This window comes from Thalassophryne amazonica, chromosome 1 (assembly GCF_902500255.1).
Source record: "Thalassophryne amazonica chromosome 1, fThaAma1.1, whole genome shotgun sequence".
In the NCBI taxonomy this organism is placed as follows: Eukaryota; Metazoa; Chordata; class Actinopteri; order Batrachoidiformes; family Batrachoididae; genus Thalassophryne; species Thalassophryne amazonica.
This window is the reverse complement of record NC_047103.1, coordinates 118,012,813-118,035,974: the sequence shown is the minus strand read 5'-3', so window position 1 is coordinate 118,035,974 and position 23,162 is coordinate 118,012,813. Positions and strand designations below refer to the sequence as shown.

Here is a 23,162-nt window from a genome sequence, read left to right as displayed (position 1 = left end):
TATTATTTTAAGTAGTATTAGTAGTTGTAGTAAAAAAAGGCTTCAAAACTGGACCTTTAATCTAGGGGTGTTGTGACGGGGGCACATCCCTCCCCCACGCCCCCATTCCATCTGGATTCGCCCCTGCTTTGGCGTTTGAGCACAAAGAATGGATAACATTTATTTATGCAGAAAACGTGACCACATTTACAGGTAAGAAAGTTTTATTGTGTTTTCACATCATGTGGTCCTCAGAAAGAGAGTTTAGGTGCATTTGAGTGGAAAATAGTGTTAGTTGTTGACGCGTCGCGGAGGATCAGCTGTTTTAACGTGCAGATACGGAGCGGCTCAGCTCAGCTCTAAATAAAGGAGGAAAAAAGTATAAAAATGCCTTTGTAAAGCTCAGTGCAGGTGTGTTGTAAGAGGTGAGGACGAGTCGTAGCTGCTGCAGAAAAACGCGGATGAAAAGCTCACAGCTCGCTTAAAGTGGGCAGTTCAGTCGAACCTCGACCTCCTGCCCACAGACCAAGTTTAATGCTGTTATCGACCCACAATGAAAAATAATAGTAACGCACAGTGACATGGAGAAGTAACTTTAATCTGATTACTGATTTGGAAAGATTAACACGTTAGATTACTCGTTACTAAAAAAAAGTGGTCAGATTAGAGTAACGCGTTACCGGCATCACTGCTCACCAGTGATGATGGTGTTCAGGAAGTCAAGGTCCAGCATGTCCTATGAGACTTCCAGATGCAGTTGCTTCTACTCCACCATTAGCAGCTTTGGAATGAATTTTCCTGATGCTGTAAACATGCCCAAATCCTCCATCAAAATGAAATGTAGTGAACCTGTGCTTATTCCCACCTCGTCTTCAAGTTCTTAGATGGTGACACGATGGTCCTCCATGACCAAAGTTATTCTATCATTCACTTGATCATTTCATCTTGTGGATGGCCTACTGGAATGCGTTTTGCTCACCACTGATGCATGCCCATTTTTATTTTCATTGTGCTCATAGCATCATTGCCAAAAGCCTACTGAAACTTGCGAATGGCTTCTGCTTATCATCAAGCTTTTAGCAAAATTTAATGCAATACCTTTGCTCAAGGCTTTCCGTCCTGCTGTAGTAAATGAGAATCCGACAGGTGCTCAGTACACGTGTTCCCTCTCAGGCTGACTGCTCATGGCTGATGCGCTCTTCAGGTGAGAAAAAAATCATGCATGCACAAGAAGGTTCCCTACACCTTCCCCACCAAAAGACAACTCACATGCTTCATTTGTTTCCGTGGGATGAAATAAGGTTATGCTTTGGATGCACCTCGTATTACATGTTGAGTACTTTTGTATTAACCTCGTTAATTTGTGAATACCTGAAGCACTGTTTTAGGTTGGTCCAATTATTCTTTTTTTTTCAGTGGAACTTCACTTAAGGTTTATGGCATTAAATTTTAACTAACAAACATGAGGAAGTGAAAAACAAATTTCTTAGCAGAGTTCAAATAAATGAATACAATAAATACAATAACAGCATACAGACTAAAATCAGTCACTGAGTGTAACTGAAATTACAATAACTAAGAAAAAAACAAATAATGGTGTGAAGAAAAGTAAAGGGCAAACCATAATTTAATAAAATGTTGAAAAATAGTTTGCTCCATACTTTTGAAATAGAATGCTTTATGTCACTGCTGTATGCTGTGCATCTGTAATAATATTAGATTATTCAATGCCAAAAATCGTGCATTGTGCGCAGTAATGCATCTTCTTCACATGCACTTTATATACTGTGCATCTGGAAAGTATTCACAACTCTTCAATTTTTCCACATTTTATTATGTTACAGCCGTATTCCAAAGTGGAGCAATTTTTTTTCCCATAAAATTCTACTCACAACACCCCATAATGACAACATGAAAAAAGTTTCTTTGAAATTTTTGCAAATTTATTAAAAATAAAAATCTAAGAAAAAAAATATGCTTGCTCAATATTTTATTGATGCACCTTTGGCAGCAATTAAAGCCTCAAGTCTTCTTGAATATGATGCCACAAGCTTGTTGCATCAATCTTTGGGCAGTTTTGAACATTCTTCTTTACAGCCTCTCTCAAGATCCATCAGGTTGGATGGGGTGTGTCGGTGCACAGCCATTTTCAGATCAGATTCAGGTCTGGGCTCTGGTTGGGCCACTCATGGACATTCACAGAGTTCACCTGAATCCACTCCTTTGATATCTTGGCTGTGTGCTTAGGGTCATTGTCCTGCTGAAAAATGAACTGTCGCCCCAGTCTGAGGTCAAGAACGCTCTGAAGCAGGATGTCCTGACTAGTCTTCCAGTTCCTGCCACTGAAAAACATCCCCACAGCATGATGCTGCCACCACCACACTTCATTGTAGGGACAGTGCCTGGCATTCAGGCCAAAGATTTCAATCTTTGTCTCATCAGACTAGAGAATTTTGTTTCTCATGGTCTGAGAGTCATTCAGGTGCTGTTTGGCAAACTCCAATTGGGCTGCCATAGTCCTTTTACAAAGGAGTGGCTTCCATCTGGCCACTCTACCATACAGGCCTGGTTGGTGGATTGCTGCAGAGATGGTTGTCCTTCTGGAACGTTCTCCTCTCCACAGAGGAAGGCTGGAGCTCTGACAGAGCGACCATTGGATTCTTGGTCACCTTCCTCACTAAGGCCCTTCTCCCCTGATTGCTCAGTTTAGACAGGCTGCCAGCTCTAGAAAGAGTCTTGGTGGATCCGAACTTCTTCCATTTATGGATGATGGAGGCCACTGTACTCATTGGGACCTTCAAAGCAGCAGAAATGTTTCTGTACACTTCCCCAGAGTTGTGCCTTGAGACAATCCTGTCTCAGAGGTCAACAGACAATTCCTTTGACTTCATGCTGTTCATTACGCGGCACAAAACCACCTCCATGTTGGTCACAGGACGGCTTTCAGGTGGATTTCAGATGGCTGTCGGTTGCTTTTCAGTCGTGTGATTATCCGAGAAATTGAGCATGAGCTGGACATGCCCCAACATGTCCTGTGATGCTTCATCACGGCATTGCTTTGTGCCATGCGGCTCCACTGCGATGCGCAGAACTCCTCCGCACATCTGTCTCAATGTGCTGAAAAATTCCTGTGGTAGTCAGACGACATACCGGATCGAGACAGCGTCCAGTTTAGAAATGAATGGCACATTCCACTGTTACAGGAGTTTTTGTCATGGAAAGAGGCGCGGAGGAATTCAGCGTGTCGCGGTGGAGCCGCATGGCGCAAAGCAAAGCCGTGATGAAGCCTCACAGGACATGTTCTGGCATGTCCAGCTCATGCACAATTTCTCGGTTAGTCACACGACTGAAAACCCACCGACAGCCATCTGAAAGCCATCTCAAAGCCGTCCTGTGAGACCAACACGGAGGTGGTTTTGTCCCGCGCCATGAACGGCATGGTGGCGCATCCGTCCGCTTTTCTTTCCATGAAAAAGCTCCTTTAGCAGTGGAATGTGCCGAAAAAGTTCTGCTGTCCACGCCTTCTGCCTTTTTGTGAAAGTCAGACGACGTCCCGGATCAACAAAGCCTTCACGTTGGGAATGATCTGGTTGTTTCAGCGGGGTGTGAGCCTGTCGATCGGCACTGGGAGTGCGGCGTGCTCTCAGCAGTTGTGGGCCGTCCTTAAAGCGGCATTAACACTCCTTAATCTGTGTAATCCCCATAAAATCGTCCCTGAAAGCCAAATAAATTTCCGAACGGTGTCCACCTGGAGGTCTCTCACAGCTTCTGGAAAAGAATTGATGCAGCAAAGCTCCAAATCGTTCAGACATTTATTCACAGCAAAAATCCAATGAGAGGGGTGGACCAGTGTTCAGTCAAAGCCTGCTCACAGGTGAATGACGCAACCAAAAGGCGTGAAAAAACTCACGCATGCACACGAAGGTTCAAGCTTGGCTGATGCAATCACACGTGATTCAAATCCATATGGTTTTTGCAAAAAATAAAAAGGTCAGATACTTTTTGGACAGACTTCGTATAAAATATGATCCAGCCAGGAGGTGGTGCCCCAAGTTGGACTAAAATATGTATAAGAATTAGGAGGTAATTCACACTTATCAGCGAGAGTGAAACCATTCTCATCACAAAAGATCAACAATTTCTCTCCAAACAAAGAAGAAAAATTAATATTAATATTTCCAAATCATGTCCAATCAACTGAATTTACCCAAGGTGGACGTCAGTTAAGCTGTAGAAGCATCTCAAGGACGATCAGTGGAAACAGGATGCACCTGAGATCAATTTTGTGCTTCATTGCAAAAGCTGTGAATACTCATTTACATCTGATTTCTTAGTTTTATTTTCAATACATTTGCAAAAATCTAAAAATAAATAAATAAATACGTTTTTCACAGTGTCATTATGGGATATTCTGTGTAGAATTTTGAGGGAAAATGAATTTCATTCATTTTGTAATAAGGCTGTAACATAAAAAATGTGGAAAAGGTGAAGCACTGTGAATATTTTCAGGATGCCCTGTATAGTCACTTTAATGTGTTTGTAGATAGTATGCAGTTTGAACAAGGTGGGATTAACTAAAATGTAAACACTGAATAACTCAAGTTGTCTCATTTTCTTTTCTTAAACTCACAGATACAGCATCTTAGAAATAAATCTTAGCTCAAAAAAGACAAAACCAAAAGAAATTATGTTAACTGTTAACACTCAAATGAATTAAATTTGTTTATTACTTGCTCATTCACATAAACCTAACTTTTTTGATTGTGACCAAGTGAAGCACTTTTTTAAAGGATATGTTGCACAGAATTCACAGCAACTCAGATTTTGGCTATTCGAGGTCATGTGGTGATATACCTATATTAATATTTGCACTTCTGTGTGCACTCTGTAAGCACATTCCAATCAAAACAAACAGCGACAGAGACTGAAAATAACATGTTCCAAACGTTTTCCATTGTAAGAAAAACAGCGGAATTTTTTAGGTGGACTTTCAGCTACACATCCAAACAGCCAGTTAAAAGAGTGTCATGGATGGTTTCATGCCGTGGGGGCACAGCTAACCGAAAAGTTAGCTTCGATAACCATCAATCCGCTAACTGAAAGTTAACTTTTATACCGCTAAACCGATAAACCACTAACCGCTACCTTTTAGTATTGACTCGGTCGTGGCTACATCTGTCAGCTACTGATAAGCGGACAGATGTAGGGGCTTGAAGTCGAAACATAAAACAAATGCACAAAAAATGTGCAGTGAAGGTAGGGAGAGTGCTCAGAAGGGGGAGGGCACACTCTCATGAGTGCCACTAGCTTAACTTATGGCAAGCTAAAAGTGGACGCTCTCGTTATGGCCAAACAACTATCCAGTTTCTGGGTGTTCTGTGTTAGTACGCACCCGCGGCTGACATGCTTGATGAATTCCTGCGCAAAAAGTAGTTCCCAGATAACTGTGATATATTCCTGTGAGATAATGAGTATATCTCATCTAAATTAATTCTAAAATTTACCAGTAATAAAATTATAAAGATAACTGAAGTTTTAAGAGTGGCCTAATAAATATTTAAGAAACTTAAAGTTTATGAGCAACTTCACCTGTTATCGCTCAAGCACATTGTAAACATTGACACGATGGTGTTTGATGCGGAAGAGTTCAGAAAGATATGGTTGGAATGTTTTGATTTCCATTTACAGTTGGCGATGAAAGACTTTGGTGTTAACTTCGTGTTAAAGTCAGAACAAGAAGCTGCACTGAAAGAGATCAATCTGGGAAGAGACACATTCTGTGTGTTGTCGCTCGAACGAGAGCAGCATGCTGAGCAGGGTGGACAAAGTAGTCCAGTGAGCTCAATCTGTGGGCGCGAGCTATCCCACAATACTAAAATAGCAGAGATGTCGGTCCAACAAGAGCGGCACCCTGAGCAGGGTGCTGGGGGGGCTGAGCTCTTCACAGCGGCCTGACTGTTGCAGACACACGACAGACAGGAACTAACATGTATGATTTGAGGGTTTACAAACTTTTTTGACCATTAAACTTTACTTACTTTACCAGCAAAAACAATGTTAGCAGACTGAAAGTTAGTGGAACTAAATTTAGTGGAAGCTAATTGGTCCGCTGATGGTTTTCAAAGTTAGCTGAAAAGCTAATCTGCTAATGAAAAAGTTAGCTCTGCTAATTAGCTGTTAGCAGATTAGCGAACCTGTGCCCACCACTGGTTTCACGTGTGCATTCATTGCGGCAGTGATAACAGGATAGCATCATCCTCCGGCACAGACAGCAGACTCAGCACACGTCTGGATCCAAAATTCGACAGACTTTCTCAGAAAATAAAAGAGCTGGGGGTGAAGTCTGTCAACTCTTCTTTGTGTATTGAATGAACTGAGCAGCACGTGCAACACTTGTGCACATCTGTGATCTGGTAGAAAGACCATTACATCCTGAACATAATGTATTCCCAACTTTTTTCAAGCATCTGCTCTTGGGGGCACTGACCTGAATGAATGCTGAGCATCACAGTCACATGAAGGCTCAGTAGCTTCATGATTTGATGTTGCAACATTTGTTTCACTCTGTCTGTTAGCTGTTGTGATGTTTTTTGCTCAGGCTGATGTCACTTGCCAAGAAATGCAGAATAAAATGTTTTTCGGAAATGTACCTGCTGACTTACTGAGCAAAAAGTTTAATTAGCAGTAAAGTAAGTCAGCAACCAGTAATCATGACCACACGTGCTGTTGTGTTGTTGAACGGCACATTAAATAGCATGCGGAATGTCCTTTAAGCTGACCAAGCAATCCTCTTATTTCAGTGGAACTTAATCTTAAATTTGAAAAAGTAACTTTTCTTGAATACGTACAATGTGATTGTTCTTGTTTTTGAACCTTGCTAGGGGCAGTTATCTGTCCATTATCCTGCTGCTAAGTCTTTACTCATAAATGATCAACATTACTGGGTCAAGAAGAGGTCAAATGTAAAACACAAAATGACACTTTAAACACCTCAAGTCACAATTCCTAATTGCTTGATAAATTAATTATTATGTAACCTGATGTTATTTTGTGGTAAATGCTAATTTCCCATTTGTGTAAGTGTGTTTTGATATGTCTGTTTTTTGTAGACTGATTTTAATGTACATTATGACAAACAAGTGTAATAAATGCTATTATGCTTGATTTTTTACATTGTAGTAATCCTCACATTCATTTGCTACAGCTACCTGCAAATAAACAATTAATTTTCACTTAACAATGTGTGTATTTTTTTTATCTACAGCTCAACCAAAAGTAACTTTGTCCAGCAGTGTGACTGCTCCATGTTTTGAAAAAAATAATTCGTGTTAAATCACTCACGTCTTTTTTTTTAAGTCCTTTTATGTGTTCAATTAGGTCTCTTGAATATCTCATGTCTTACTGCTGCTTTTGACCAAATATAAGAAAAAAGTTTGCAGCGAAGATGAAGGAGTGGGAAATACTATGCCAGACCTCATTTCAAAACAAAGCCTTACTTTACAACTAAATTATTACATTTCAAATCATACAAAACTACCAGATTTGGGGGGGGGGGGGGTGTATTCAGATGCTCCCACGACATGTAGATTTGTTCCAGGGATGTTCGGTGGAATTGTTTATTTCACAGCAGTCGTGATAAACGTCACAGAGGAAACTTAAGGTGGGTGTGCTGTGGTCCATCTGCACCCCCTGCTGGTAGAAAGAGCAGCTACCAGCTACAGCAGTCGCGCACGCAGGAGTCAGGCCAGAAAGCAGACAGCATTATGTAAACACTCTGGATGAGCCTCAGTAAAGTTACTGTTAATTGCAGCAGGCTTTGTGGGAGGAGTGGTCCAGCCCCCTCATTGGATTTTCATTGTCAGGAAAATGGCTGAGCGACTGCCGCTTTGTTGCATCAAAATTTTTTCAGAAACTGTGAGAGACAGCCAGGTCGAAACCATTCGGAAAATTCAGATGGCTTTCAGTGAAGATCTTATGGGCATCATACAGATTAAGGAGCATTAAAGATTAAAGACGGCCCACAGCGGCTGAGGGTGCGCCGCGCTTCAAGCAGCCATCGACAGGCTGAAACGACCAGATCATTTCCAAAGTGAAGGCTATGTTGATCCGGGACGTCATCTGACTACCAGAGAAATGGCAAGAGAGGTGGACATAGCACTTTTTCAGCACATTACACTATTACAGGAGATTTTATAATGAAAGACGTGCGCAGGAATTTGCGCGTCAGGACGGTGCCGCGTAATGGCACAGAACAAAAAGCACCTCCGTGTTGGAAGTCTCACGGGACATGTCCAGCTCTTCCACCATTCGGAAGATTCAGACGGCTTTGGGTGGCTTTTCAGTCGAGTGAGTATCAGAGAAATTGTCGAAGAGCTGGGCATGCCACAACATGTCCTGTGAGACAAACACGGAGGTGCTTTCATTCCGCGCCATTAGCGGCTCCGTGGCGAATTCCTCTGCTCCTGTTTTCATGACAGAATCTCCTTTAACAGTGGAATGTGCCGGAAAAGTGCTATGTCCACCTTTTCTGCCATTTCTCTAGTAGTGAGACGACATCCCTGATCAACACAGCATTCAGTTTAGAAATGATCTGGTCCGGTGAGCTCAATCTGTGGGTGCCGTCTTTAAACCAGCTGTAACACTCCTTAATCTGTGTAATACCCAGAAAATCGTCCCTGAAAGCCATCTGAATTTTCCAAATGGTGTCCACCTGGCTGTCTCTCACAGTTTCTGGAAAAATTTGATGCAGCGCTGTTCCAGCCGTTCAGACATTTTCCTCACAATGAAAATCCGACGAGGGGGGAGGACCAGTGCTCACTCAAAGCCTGCTCACAGACGATTGACACAACCGACAGGCGTGAAAAAACTCACGCATGCGCACGAAGGTTCAAGCTTGGCTGATGCAGTCACACATGATTCAAATCCATAAGGTTATTGCAATAAAAACGTCGGATACTTTTCTAACAGACCTTGTATTGTTCATTTTGACAACATTTTGTGGAGCCCCCCCCCCAGCCCCCCAACAAAAAAATTCCTGGCGCCGCCACTGTTTATTTGCATTATTCTTTTGTTTTGTAATGTTTACTTAACCTCATCCATCAGGCTGCACACTGTTAAAGCACAACATACTGCTGTCGAGAGCACCAACTACTTCTTGATGAATTCTGATATTGACGATGAACAAAATACAGAGTAATAATTTTGAAAGGTAAAACATGTAAATGTGGTGAAAAAAAGATTTTTGATTTGATAGAAACACAAGGATGACAGTATTCTGAAAGTTCAGACTGCAGTTTGCTCTTCAATATCAATGCACGGACAACTAGGTCAAACTCCATGTTATGTGTGTTATCTGTGCATGCAAGAATATCTCAGGAACTGCTTGACTGAGGCCTTGTCCACATGATACGATCTTTTTTCTTTGTAATTTTCAAAAAGCGTTATGTCAACATTTGTCAACTAAGAAATCACATGTACATAACAGAGTTGGGTCTGTACTTATACTTGAGTACTTGGACTTGCAAATACTTTATCAGGTACTTGGACTCAACTACTTTTTCAAAAATGGTAAAAGTACTTGGACCAAGTACAGCTGAAAAGTACTTAAATTTTCAAGTACATTTCAAGTACATTTCAAGTACTTCCAAATATCTTTCAAGTATTTTTAAATAAAGTATTTTTGCAAGGATTTTCCCATTAGTAAATCAAATAATCAAAGTAAAATAAATTCTATATCAAATACCTTGTTTCCTTTATTTGTAATTAAATGAACATTTCTAAACCTAATGAAAATGATATTGTTTGTCAGTCAACTATGATGTTATTTTGATTCATCCATCATAATTAGCAAATGTTTAAGTGATAGTATGAATTGTGCTGCTTTTCATGTATGTTAATTGATGTGGCTAAACACAGCAATATATTTATATCTTGCCTTGATCATAAGTATTTGAAGTGGTTAATGAGTTAGTGAGTTAATTACAGTGGGTACTAAGAAGTTAAAGTGTTCAACTGAGAAGCTGAACTACTCTGGTGAATGAAGTAAGGAGAATCTGAACGAGTGAGCATTTACTGGACTGCTGCATAAACAAACAAACAAGAGTGACATCTGGAACATCATTCACTCACTCAATAAATTGACACCATGGATAAAAAGCAGTCTATTGGTTGGGATCATGATCGTGAAGACTAATGAGCAGCTGTGAAGTCCAACATCAACTGTCTCATCACTGCTACCAGCCCAGCATCCACCCCTCTCACTGACAGCAGCCCTCCTACCAAAAAGAGCCACCTCTTCCTCTTCAAATCAGCCCCTGCAGCCAGGCCACCACCTCCCAGCTCAAGCTGAAAGCTACCTGGCTGAGCCCACCATTAAACAGATGGAAGACCCGCTCACTTTCTGGAGGATCTCTGCCACTAGGTTCCCCAATTTGGTCTTCCTTGCAGAAAATCCCTGCTTCATCAGCCCCAGTTGAGAGGCTGTTCAGTGTTGTAGGTAAAATACTCCGTCCTGATTGTGCCAGGATGAATGACAAGACTTGTGAATGTGCAATGTATGGCAAACGTAACAAGGTGTTACGGCTGGAGCCAGGACGGAATAGGACGCAAATGCAGGGAGCAAAACTGAGTGAAAGAATTAACAGATTTATTGAAAAATACCGCAAATGTGCAACAATAGGTCAAGTTGTGAAACAAGCGGGAGAGTGGAGACCCAGCCTAAGCGATGGTGGAAAACAGGAGGCGCAGCCCCTCTGAACCAGAACCTGGAAGACAGGTGGAAGTGGAACCAGAATCAGGAAGTGACGATGTGGAATGATGAGATCGGGAGCCAGGTGGCTACCTGCAGAGCTGTCAAGGAGCGGACTCACTGAGCAGGTGGAAGAGACACAGGTGAGTGGGTGTGCGTGAACATGCAAGCACAAAAATAAGCGACGGAATGCTCACAGTATAAGCACAGAGTTTCAATGTGCAAGCACTGCTGCAAAAGCGCACAGCTGTGCAAAATCAGAAAAGCACAAACCTAACAGCTAACGTTAGCTTATCTAGCAGGCTGTAGCAACGTTCATCGTAGCTTACAAAATAGTTGGGGCTTTTTTTGTGTTTAACCCACATTAATTCATACTTTTGTCCACATTTATTTTATATGTATTTGTTAATACGTTACTGTAGGTTTAACTACGCTATTAGACTTTATACACTAATTACCGTTTTTGTTTATCATGTTAGCTTGCTGGGTACGGTTGGATTATTAACAGCTAATTTAGCTCTTCTACTATAACTAGCTTATTTTCGCTATTTACAATTTTATTTTACATGGTGTAGATTTTTAAAGATTCATCATTTTATGTGTTCCTTTAAAGATATCAACATATAGTACCTAAGTTATTATGTTTCCATTTGATAGCATAATGATTATACTTTTTATTTTCCTATAGTATGCTTACAGAGTTACTACAGATACCAGTACACTCACACACTCATAGCTTCTGTTTCTATAATAAAGTACCAGATTTATAGCTTAGCCTACTAACTATATTTAATTTTACTACTAGTCTACATACTAAATTACCTATACGACTGTCTTCTCCTGTGATGTCTTATCCTTCTTATGTCTTATTATTTATTATATTATATATACCTTTTTCTTGAGCCGCTTGGGTGGGTAGGGAGCTTTCCCATGGGATAAAAAAGCTTTTCAACCTACCATCCCTGGTTCTCAAGACCAGGCACCTAAGTGGCTCTACTCTACTCTTTTCTACTCTCCTATTTTACTCTTCCTTTTTAGATATTTAGATATACCTTTATATACTAACATAGTTCCACCTTAGAATTGGAATATAATATACGAGGTCTATTAGATAATAAACCGACCCTTTTATTTTTTATTTTTTAACTATATGGATTTGAATGACGTGTGATTACACCAATCATGCTTGAACCCTCGTGCGCATGCGTGAGTCGGTGACGTCATTTCCCTGTGGGCAGGCCTTGAGTGAGATGTGGTCCCGCCCTCTCGGCTGAATTCCTTTGTTTCACACACTGCAGGAGACGGCGCGCGTTGCTTTATCAAACTTTTTCTGGACCTGTGAGGAATATCCGAGTGGACACTATTTGAGAAATTAAGCTGGTTTTCGGTGAAAAGTTTAACGGCTGATGAGAGATTATGGGGTGTTTCTGTCAGTGTAAGGACTTCCCACAGAGCGGGACGTCGTGCAGTGCTTCCAGGCGCTGTCGTCGGCCTGTTTCGACCTGAAAACAACCTAATTTAAGGCTTAATTCACCCAGGACGTCGTGAGAGAACAGAGAAGATTCAGAAGAGGCCGGCATGAGGACTTTATGCGGACATTCCACTGTTTAAGGACATTTTTTAATGAAAGATGTGAGCGCAAATTCGCCGAGTCGTTTCCGTGACGACTCGGCAAATCTGTGTGCGCCGCGACAGGAAAAACACCTCCGTGTTGAAAACCATTTGTAAAATTCAGCCGGCTTTTGATGGCTTTCAACAAGTGAGTAACTGAGAAATTGTTTAACAGCTTGGGCATGTTCCAACTTGTCCGTTAAGGTTTCCAACGAAGGTGTTTTTCCTGTCGCGACCCCCAGGGGTCGGGTCCGGCCCGACATGCAACTCTGCCCGCATGTTCTTTCATTACAAAATGTCCGTTAACAATGGAATGTCCGAATAAACTCCTCATGCCGACTTCTTCTGAAAGTTCTCTGTTCTCTGACGACTTACTGGGTTAACAGAGCCTGAAATGTGGAAGTTTTCAACTTGAAACGGCGAGACTCTGCCGCCTCGAAGCACAGATCGCCCTCAGGCGCCGTGGGCCGTCCTTAAAGCGACACTACCAGACCAAAATCTCTCATCAGCCGTTAAACTTTCTGAAGATGTGTATACTTTGACATATTCCCCAAAGAAAAACAGAAAACAATTACAATTTCCCGTCTGATCAAGTATTGCAAATAAAATTGATACTGGTGCTGATATTCTTAACTTGATCCAGTGTGCTGATTTATCAGTGCAACTTTGTTTCTTTTTGGTGGTTGCTGACTGATTCCATGAATTGCACATCTCTGGTTCGATTGTTCATTCACATTTGGATCGGTTAATCCATTATGACACCTAATGTTAGGCAGTTTGTGTCACTAGGGTATTGAATAGGCACATACAGGATGTCACAGAGAGCACTGGCTATTTCTCCTTCTGCTCCATCTAAATGGATGGACGCTGACGATTGAACATCAGGGAAAGATTGTGTTGTGAAATTTCAATTCCTTACCTGAGGGAAAAGTGACACTGGTAATGGTGGGTGGGTGGATGGTGGGAGAGAACCCACGCAAACACGGGGAGAACATGCAAACTCCACACAGAAAGGGCACAGGTGGGAATCAATCCCATGAAAATTCAGTAAGATATGTCTTCTATTATACATTCCCAATCTAAGGTAGAACCCTGCTAGTGTATACTAAGGTACATCTAAATATCTAAAAAAAAAAAAATAGAGCCACTTAGGTGCCTGGCCTTGAGGACCAGGGATGGTAGGTTGAAAAGCTTTTTTTATCCCATGGGAACTCTCCCTACCCACCTAAGCGGCTCAACAATATGGGCAGCATGTATATACGAGGTCTGTCCGTAAAGTATCGTACCTTTTTATTTTTTTCAAAAACTATATGGATTTCATTCATATGTTTTTACGTCAGACATGCTTGAACCCTTGTGCGCATGCGTGAGTTTTTCCACGCCTGTCGGTGACGTCATTCGCCTGTGAGCACGCCTTGTGGAAGGAGTGGTCCCGCCCCCTCGTCGGATTTTCATTGTCTGGAAATGGCGGAATGAAAAGGACTTTTTTTCCATCAGAATTTTTTCAGAAGCTGTTAGAGACTGGCACCTGGAAACCATTCGAAAAATTTATCTGGCTTTCAGTGAAACTTTTATGGGCTTCACAGAGAATAAGGACTTTAACTACAGGTATAAGGACCCCTTTAAGGACGGTCGGTGCGCCGCGTTGCGAGCTGCGACGATGCGGCACAAACCACTGGATCATTTCTAAGCTGATGGCTCTGTGGATACGAGACCATCGTGTGCTCTTTCTCTGGTTATCACAAGACCTGGACATCAGCCATTTTCCGGCAGATTTCACTTTTAACAAGAGATTTTGTCATGGAAAGCCGCGCGGAGGCTTCGCGCGTCACGACCGATTCGCTGATGAAGCGAGACAAAGGAACACCTCCGTTTCGGAGTGTTAGAGGACAAGTTGGGACATGCCTATCTCAGCTTTCAGTGCTTACCAGTCGAGTGAGTATAAAAGAACTTGTGGAGAGCTGGACATGTCCCAACTTGTCCTCTAACACTCCGAAACGGAGGTGTTCCTTCGTCTCGCTTCATCAGCGAATCGGTCGTGACCACCACGGGACCACTCCTTCCACAAGGCGTGCTCACAGGCGAATGACGTCACCGACAGGCGTGGAAAAACTCACGCATGCGCACAAGGGTTCAAGCATGTCTGACGTAAAAACATATGAATGAAATCCATATAGTTTTTGAAAAAAATAAAAAGGTACGATACTTTACGGACAGACCTCGTAAGTGATATTTACACAATCAAGGTAGTAAACAATATATACAAGAAATACAGTTACTACATATTATTATAGGAATTAGCTACTGAAACCTAAATGTTCATAGAGGAGAAGATAGTAGTATATAGTGGTCCCTCGTTTATCGCTGGAGTTACATTCTAAAAATAACCCGCGATAACTGAAATCCACGAAGTAGTCAGCGTTATTTTTTACAATTATTATAGACGTGTTAAGGCTGTAAAACCCCTCACTACACACATTATACACTTTTCTCAAACAGGCATTAACATTTTCTCACTTTTCTCTCGTGTGTAAACACTCTCAAAGTTCAAACCTTAGTAGAACAATAAGACCAACCTGTTTTCAGGCCCAAACATTTGTTTGAGAAATAAAAATAAAACATTGTCCTATAAATAATTATGATGGCTTTTAGAACTAAGGAATTTAATTTTAATGATCAACCTACGAGGCTGGACACATAAGAAATTATTAATAGTGAATGACCAGTATTTCACAGTTCCTCTGATCGCACCTCTTCGTCCTGGTGTCGCGCCACTGTTGCGTCTTTTTCCACTGAGTCACACCTCGGTGCAGGTGTCTCTTTCCGAGTGAAGAACACAGTTATGGGTAGTAGTTGGTGCTCTTTTTTCTTCTGAGCGAGAAGATTCTTATAAACAGACACGCAGAACACAATGCGCATACTCTGCTTTCGCGGTGCCGTGACCGGCCTGCTTAAAAAAAAAAAAAGCATGCAGAACTGGACTAAAAAAATCCGCGAAAGTCCAAGGCCGCAAAAGGTGAACCGTGTTATAGCGGGGGACCACTGTACATCTAACTAGTCTGTAGGCTTGTTGTAAAACTAAATTATAGCTACTTGGCTAAGCTATAAATATGGTTATGTTATTATAGAAACAGAAGTTATGATGTAATATGTTTTAGGTTTCTATCTAAAGTTCAACCTACTAGCTTACTATAGGAAGACAAATTCCAAACTCTACATGCTTTCTAATGAAAACCCCAAACTCAGATACTATCTATTGATATCTATGAAAGAACCCATAAACTGAAGAACCATTAAAAACCGACACCATGTAAAATAAAAAGCGCAAATCTTGAAAGTAGGCTAACTATAGCCAGATGACCTACCGTTAATTTAGCCGTTAACTAGCGAACCGTACTTTGCTAGCCAACAAAGTTAAACAAAGCCGGTAACTGGCGTATAAAGCACAATAGCGTAATTTCATGACCTTCTTGCTGTGAGGCAACAGTGCTAACCACTAAGCCACTATGCTGACTGTGTTGGAAGTATAGTCTTTAAAATATACTCACTTTTTTCATTATAAAAAATTATTTATGATGATCAAAATGACATATAATAAAGAAATCAGGCTCACATACACATTTTTTGTAATGATTCTCTTTATTCTCCAAAACAAATTTATAAAATGAATTAAATGTCATCTTGTATAAAAAGTCTTTCTGCTGTGACTGCTGAAGCAACTGGAAAGGTTATTGATTGAAGCGTCTCCAATCACAGCCAGTGAACCCTGGAACTCTTTTATTTTGCTGACCTTCAGTATGTCAGTGAATGCTGAACCATCTCAGGGTCCATCTGGATTGATACAGACTTTTCAGCAGCGAGCATTTCCATGGTCTGGAGGTAGCAAAGTCTAAGGAGTGGCTGCACACACAACATGGATGTGGGTAAAAAGTGTCAGATGAAGAAAGCTGTGAGAACTGACAGCTCTCAAACACTTTACCTTGGCTGCAACAATCTTCTGCAGCTGCTGGTCCTTAAAGTTCAGAGTCTTTATCTGAAGCCGCTCCACCTGGACCCCTGAGATGTCTGCAGCATCATCCAGAGTGCACTGAGAGGACAGAAGCACACGGTCTGATTTAGTCACAGTGACCAAGAGTTCAGTCCAGAAGCTTTCAGAACGTTCCATCATCAACAACATATTTAGAAGATGATCACATCTCCTCACAGCACTTCAGCATCACACCAACAAAGTCAACAAACACAATATTTGTTGGCTGCTGTATTAGTGTTTTAAAATGTTATTTATAGAACCTTTAAACGTAAGCGGAGGGATGCGCCACCGTGCCGTTCATGGCGCGGCACAAAACCACCTCCGTGTTGGTCTCACAGGGCGGCTTTGAGATGGCTTTCAGACGGCTGTCGGTGGGTTTTCAGTCGTGTGACTAACCGATAAATTGTGGATGAGCCTGGACATGCCAGAACATGTCCTGTGAGGCTTCATCACGGCGTTGCTTTGGGCCATGTGGCACCGCCGCGATGCGCGGAATTCCTCCGCACGTCTGTCTCAATGTGCCAAAAAAGTGCTGATGTCCACGTCTTCCGCAATTCCTGTGCTAGTCAGAGGACGTCCCGGATAAAACACAGCGTCCAGTTTGGAAATGAACGGCACATTCCACTGTTACAGGAGTTTTTGTCATGGAAAGAGGAACGGAGGAATTCCGCGCATCGCGGTGGAGCCGCATGGCGCAAAGCAACACTGTGATGAAGCCTCACAGGACATGTTCTGGCATGTCCAGGCTCATCCACAATTTCTCGGTTAGTCACACGACTGAAAACCTACCGACAGCCGTCTGAAAGCCGTCCTGTGAGACCAACACGGAGGTGGTTTTGTCACGTGCCATGAATGGCACGGTGGCGCATCCGTCCGCTTTTCTTTCCATGAAAAAAACTCCTGTAACAGTGGAATGTGCCGAAAAAGTACTGATGTCCACGTCTCCTGCCATTTTTGTGTAAGTCAGACGACGTCCCGGATCAACAAAGCCTTCACGTTGGAAATGATCTGGTTGATTCAGCCTGTCGATCGGCGCTCGGAGCGCGGCGCGCTCTCAGCAGCTGTGGGCGGTCTTTAAACCGGCTGGAGCACTCCTTAATCTGTGTAATCCCCATAAAATCGTCCCTCAAAGCCATTTGAATTTTCCGAATGGTGTCCACCTGGAGGTCTCTCACAGTTACTGGAAAAAATTGATGCAGCAAAGCTCCAAATTGTTCAGACATTTATTCGCAATAAAAATCCGACGAGAGGGGTGGACCACTGCTTACACAAAGCCTGCTTACAGGCGAATGACGCAACCAACAGGCATGAAAAAAGTCACGCATGTGCACGAAGGTTCAAGCTTGGCTGATGCAATCACACGTGATTCAAATCCATATGGTTTTTGCAAAAAATAAAAAGGTCTGATACTTTATGCATATATGCATATATATGTTCTCCACTCAGCTTGCAATAGCCAATCACAGATAGCCTTTCTGTCCATCATTTACCTGTATTTTGGCATGCTTGGTGCCAGAAAGTTATGTTGGATCCAAAAGGATCCAAAAAGGCTAGGACCAAAAGTTATATTGGATGAGTTCCCACTGACCAATAGTTTTAGAGCTTACTGCCAACAGCTAGCCAATCAGAGCACGGCATATGAAGGTCAGGAACTAGCTGACAGACGCTGCTTGAAAAAATGGCAACAAACATGTCAACAACAGCAGAAAATCATCTGCCAGTGAGGTTTGCTGAGTTCACAGAGGAGGAACTGGTGGAAATATTGAACTCCAAGGATGCCAAAAACACTAAGAAGGTAGACAAGCACGCTACTGACATTTTAGAAGCGTTCATCTGAATCAATCATATGCTGTTCACAACAAAATAAATTGATCTAATTTACTTGACTCTTTGTTGTTTGCTTAATTTGGGAAGGGGGGTGGAGAACATAACAGTTGATGGATTCAGAGAAGTTCAGCTTGATGGATTCAACGCCTCATCCAATATAACTTTTCTTCATCCAATATTTCTCTATGTTGGACTCCTTACCATCCATTATATATATATAAAACCCCTGGCAAAAATTATGGAATCACCGGCCTCGGAGGATGTTCATTCAGTTGTTTAATTTTGTAGAAAAAAAGCAGATCACACACATGACACAAAACTAAAGTCATTTCAAATGGCAACTTTCTGGCTTTAAGAAACACTATAAGAAATCAAGAAAAAAATATTGTGGCAGTCAGTAACGGTTACTTTTTTAGACCAAGCAGAGGAAAAAAATATGGAATCATTCAATTCTGAGGAAAAAATTATGGAATCACCCTGTAAATTTTCATTCCCAAAACTAACACCTGCATCATATCAGATCTGCTCATTAGTCTGCATCTAAAAAGGAGTGATCACACCTTGGAGAGCTGTTGCACCAAGTGGACTGACATGAATCATGGCTCCAACACGAGAGATGTCAGTTGAAACAAAGGAGAGGATTTTCAAACTCTTAAAAGAGAGTAAATTATCATGCAATGTTGCAAAAGATGTTGGTTGTTCACAGTCAGCTGTGTCTAAACTCAGGACCAAATACAAAAAACATGGGAAGGTTGTTAAAGGCAAACATACTGGTAGACCAAGGAAGACATCAAAGCGTCAAGACATAAAACTTAAAGCAATATGTCTCAAAAATCCAAAAATGCACAACAAAACAAATGAGGAACAAATGGGAGGAAACTGGAGTCAACGTCTATGACTGAACTGTAAGAAACCGCCTAATGGAAATGGGATTTACATACAGAAAAGCTAAACGAAAGCCATCATTAACACCTAAACAGAATAAACAAGGTTACAATGGGCTAAGGAAAAGCAATCGTGGACTGTGGATGACTGGATGAAAGTGATATTCAGTGATGAATCTCAAATCTGCATTGGGCAAGGTGATGATGCTGGAACTTTTGTTTGGTGCTGTTCCAATGAGATTTATAAAAATGATTGCCTGAAGAGAACATCTAAATTTCCACAGTCATTGATGATATGGGGCTGCATGTCAGGTAAAGGCACTGGGGAGATGGCTGTCATTACATCATCAATAAATGCACAAGTTTATGTTGATATTTTGGACAACTGAAAGGATGTTTGGGGATGATGAAATCATTTTTCAAGATGATAATGCATCTTGCCATAGAGCAAAAACTGTGAAAACGTTCCTTGCAAAAAGACACATAGGGTCAGTGTCAACGAGCAGATCTGATTTGATGCAGGTTTTAGTTTGGGGGATGGAAATTTACAGGGTGATTCCATAATTTTTTCCTCAGAATTGAGTGATTCCATATTTTTTTCCTCTGCTTGGTCTAAAAAAGTAACAGTTACTGACTCACAGATTCCGCATTCCGTGTAAATTCCCAACTGGGTTTAACCACAGAAGTTGCGTCAAAACTCCCGCGAACGTGAGCTTCCGAGGTTACATCAGAATTTTGGCTCTCTGTTGGGACTGTTTACACAGAGACTGCTACCTGCTGCTTTGGACTTGAACTAACAGTCTTTTTCAAGACTTTTTTACTTTTTTACCTTTTTATTTTTTTTTACTTTTTTACTGTGCTCCAACGCCTAAGGAAGACCTCTAACGGTCGAAACATCGCGACGGAGCACTTTTATCAGCTAACTTTCATTAGCGTTGACAAGCTAACTAGCTTGCTAACGCTTTCGTTTTAATTTTTTAATTTTATTTTATTTATTTTTTTAATTTTAGCACCGTTGTTGTGCGTTCCCTGTGCTGCTTCATGGCCTGTTTGGTGCCTTGATTCGGGCACTCCTTCTGCTGAATCACCTCTGGATTATTTGCACATTATTCACTTTGTGTGTTTTTGGGAATCCGCTAGCTTAGTGCAGCTACTAGCACTTAGCCGGTTTAGCATGGCGGCTTCTCCTGTCTCTCCCGTACTTTTCTGCTCTGGGTGTGAAATGTTTAGTTATTCCTCGGCCTCCTTTAGCAGTAACGGTACTTGTAATAAGTGCAGCTTATTCGTAGCTTTGGAGGCCAGGCTGGGCGAATTGGAGGCTCGGCTCCGCACCGTGGAAAATTCTACAGCTAGCCAGGCCCCTGTAGTCGGTGCGGACCAAGGTAGCTTAGCCGCCGTTAGTTCCCCCCTGGCAGATCCCGGGCAGTCGGGAAAGCAGGCTGACTGGGTGACTGTGAGGAGGAAGCGTAGCCCTAAAAGGAAGCCCCGTGTACACCGTCAACCCGTTCACATCTCTAACCGTTTTTCCCCACTCGACGATACACTCGCCGAGGATCAAACTCTGGTTATTGGCGACTCTGTTTTGAGAAATGTGAAGTTAGCGACACCAGCAACCATTGTCAATTGTCTTCCGGGGGCCAGAGCAGGCGACATCGAAGGACATTTGAAATTGCTGGCTAAGGCTAAGCGTAAATTTGGTAAGATTGTAATTCACGTCGGCAGTAATGACACTCGGTTACGCCAATCGGAGGTCACTAAAATTAACATTAAATCGGTGTGTAACTTTGCAAAAACAATGTCGGACTCTGTTGTTTTCTCTGGGCCCCTCCCCAATCAGACCGGGAGTGACATGTTTAGCCGCATGTTCTCCTTGAATTGCTGGCTGTCTGAGTGGTGTCCAAAAAATGAGGTGGGCTTCATTGATAATTGGCAAAGCTTCTGGGGAAAACCTGGTCTTGTTAGGAGAGACGGCATCCATCCCACTTTAGAGGGAGCAGCTCTCATTTCTAGAAATCTGGCCAATTTTTTTGGATCCTCCAAACTGTGACTGTCTAGCGTTGGGACCAGGAGGCAGAGCTGTGGTCTTATACACCTCTCTGCAGCTTCTCTCCCCCTGCCATCCCCTCATTACCCCATCCCCGTAGAGACGGTGCCTGCTCCCAGACCACCAATAACCAGCAAAAATCTATTTAAGCATAAAAATTCAAAAAGAAAAAATAATATAGCACCTTCAATTGCACCACAGACTAAAACAGTTAAATGTGGTCTATTAAACATTAGGTCTCTCTCTTCTAAGTCCCTGTTGGTAAATGATATAATAATTGATCAACGTATTGATTTATTCTGCCTAACAGAAACTTGGTTACAGCAGGATGAATATGTTAGTTTAAATGAGTCAACACCCCCGAGTCACACTAACTGTCAGAATGCTCGTAGCACGGGCCGGGGTGGAGGATTAGCAGCAATCTTCCATTCCAGCCTATTAATTAATCAAAAACCTAGACAGAGCTTTAATTCATTTGAAAGCTTGTCTCTTAGTCTTGTCCATCCAAATTGGAAGTCCCAAAAACCAGTTTTATTTGTTATTATCTATCGTCCACCTGGTCGTTACTGTGAGTTTCTCTGTGAATTTTCAGACCTTTTGTCTGACTTAGTGCTTAGCTCAGATAAGATAATTATAGTGGGCGATTTTAACATCCACACAGATGCTGAGAATGACAGCCTCAACACTGCATTTAATCTATTATTAGACTCTATCGGCTTTGCTCAAAAAGTAAATGAGTCCACCCACCACTTTAATCATATTTTAGATCTTGTTCTGACTTATGGTATGGAAATAGAAGACTTAACAGTATTCCCTGAAAACTGTCTGATCATTTTTTAATAACATTTACATTTACCCTGTTGGACTACCCTGCAGTGGGGAATAAGTTTCATTACACTAGAAGTCTTTCAGAAAGCGCTGTAACTAGGTTTAAGGATATGATTCCTTCTTTATGTTCTCTAATGTCATATACCAACACAGAGCAGAGTAGCTACCTAAACTCTGTAAGGGAGTTAGAGTATCTCGTCAATAGTTTTACATCCTCATTGAAGACAACTTTGGATGCTGTAGCTCCTCTGAAAAAGAGAGCTTTAAATCAGAAGTGTCTGACTCCATGGTATAACTCACAAACTCGTAGCTTAAAGCAGATAACCCGTAAGTTGGAGAGGAAATGGCGTCTCACTAATTTAGAAGATCTTCACTTAGCCTGGAAAAAGAGTTTGTTGCTCTATAAAAAAGCCCTCCGTAAAGCTAGGACATCTTTCTACTCATCACTAATTGAAGAAAATAAGAACAACCCCAGGTTTCTTTTCAGCACTGTAGCCAGGCTGACAAAGAGTCAGAGCTCTATTGAGCTGAGTATTCCATTAACTTTAACTAGTAATGACTTCATGACTTTCTTTGCTAACAAAATTTTGACTATTAGAGAAAAAATTACTCATAACCATCCCAAAGATGTATCGTTATCTTTGGCTGCTTTCAGTGATGCCGGTATTTGGTTAGACTCTTTCTCTCCGATTGTTCTGTCTGAGTTATTTTCATTAGTTACTTCATCCAAACCATCAACATGTTTATTAGACCCCATTCCTGCCAGGCTGCTCAAGGAAGTCCTACCATTATTTAATGCTTCAATCTTAAATATGATCAATCTATCTTTGTTAGTTGGTTATGTACCACAGGCCTTTAAGGTGGCAGTAATTAAACCATTACTTAAAAAGCCATCACTTGACCCAGCTATCTTAGCTAATTATAGGCCAATCTCCAACCTTCCTTTTCTCTCAAAGATTCTTGAGAGGGTAGTTGTAAAACAGCTAACTGATCACCTGCAGAGGAATGGTCTATTTGAAGAGTTTCAGTCAGGTTTTAGAATTCATCATAGTACAGAAACAGCATTAGTGAAGGTTACAAATGATCTTCTTATGGCTTCGGACAGTGGACTTATCTCTGTGCTTGTTCTGTTGGACCTCAGTGCTGCTTTTGATACTGTTGACCATAAAATTTTATTACAGAGATTAGAGCATGTCATAGGTATTAAGGGCA

The 23,162-nt window shown here is 41.6% G+C and overlaps 1 long non-coding RNA gene across 1 annotated transcript; it reads left to right on the top strand.

Moving 5' to 3' along the window:
• Positions 1 to 710: 710 nt before the first annotated feature.
• LOC117513531 lies at positions 711 to 21,706 on the top strand. Its single transcript, XR_004561623.1, has 3 exons — positions 711 to 1,280; positions 4,523 to 4,532; positions 21,696 to 21,706. It is a non-coding gene; the product is annotated as an uncharacterized LOC117513531 (long non-coding RNA).
• The last annotated feature ends 1,456 nt before the right edge of the window (positions 21,707 to 23,162 follow it).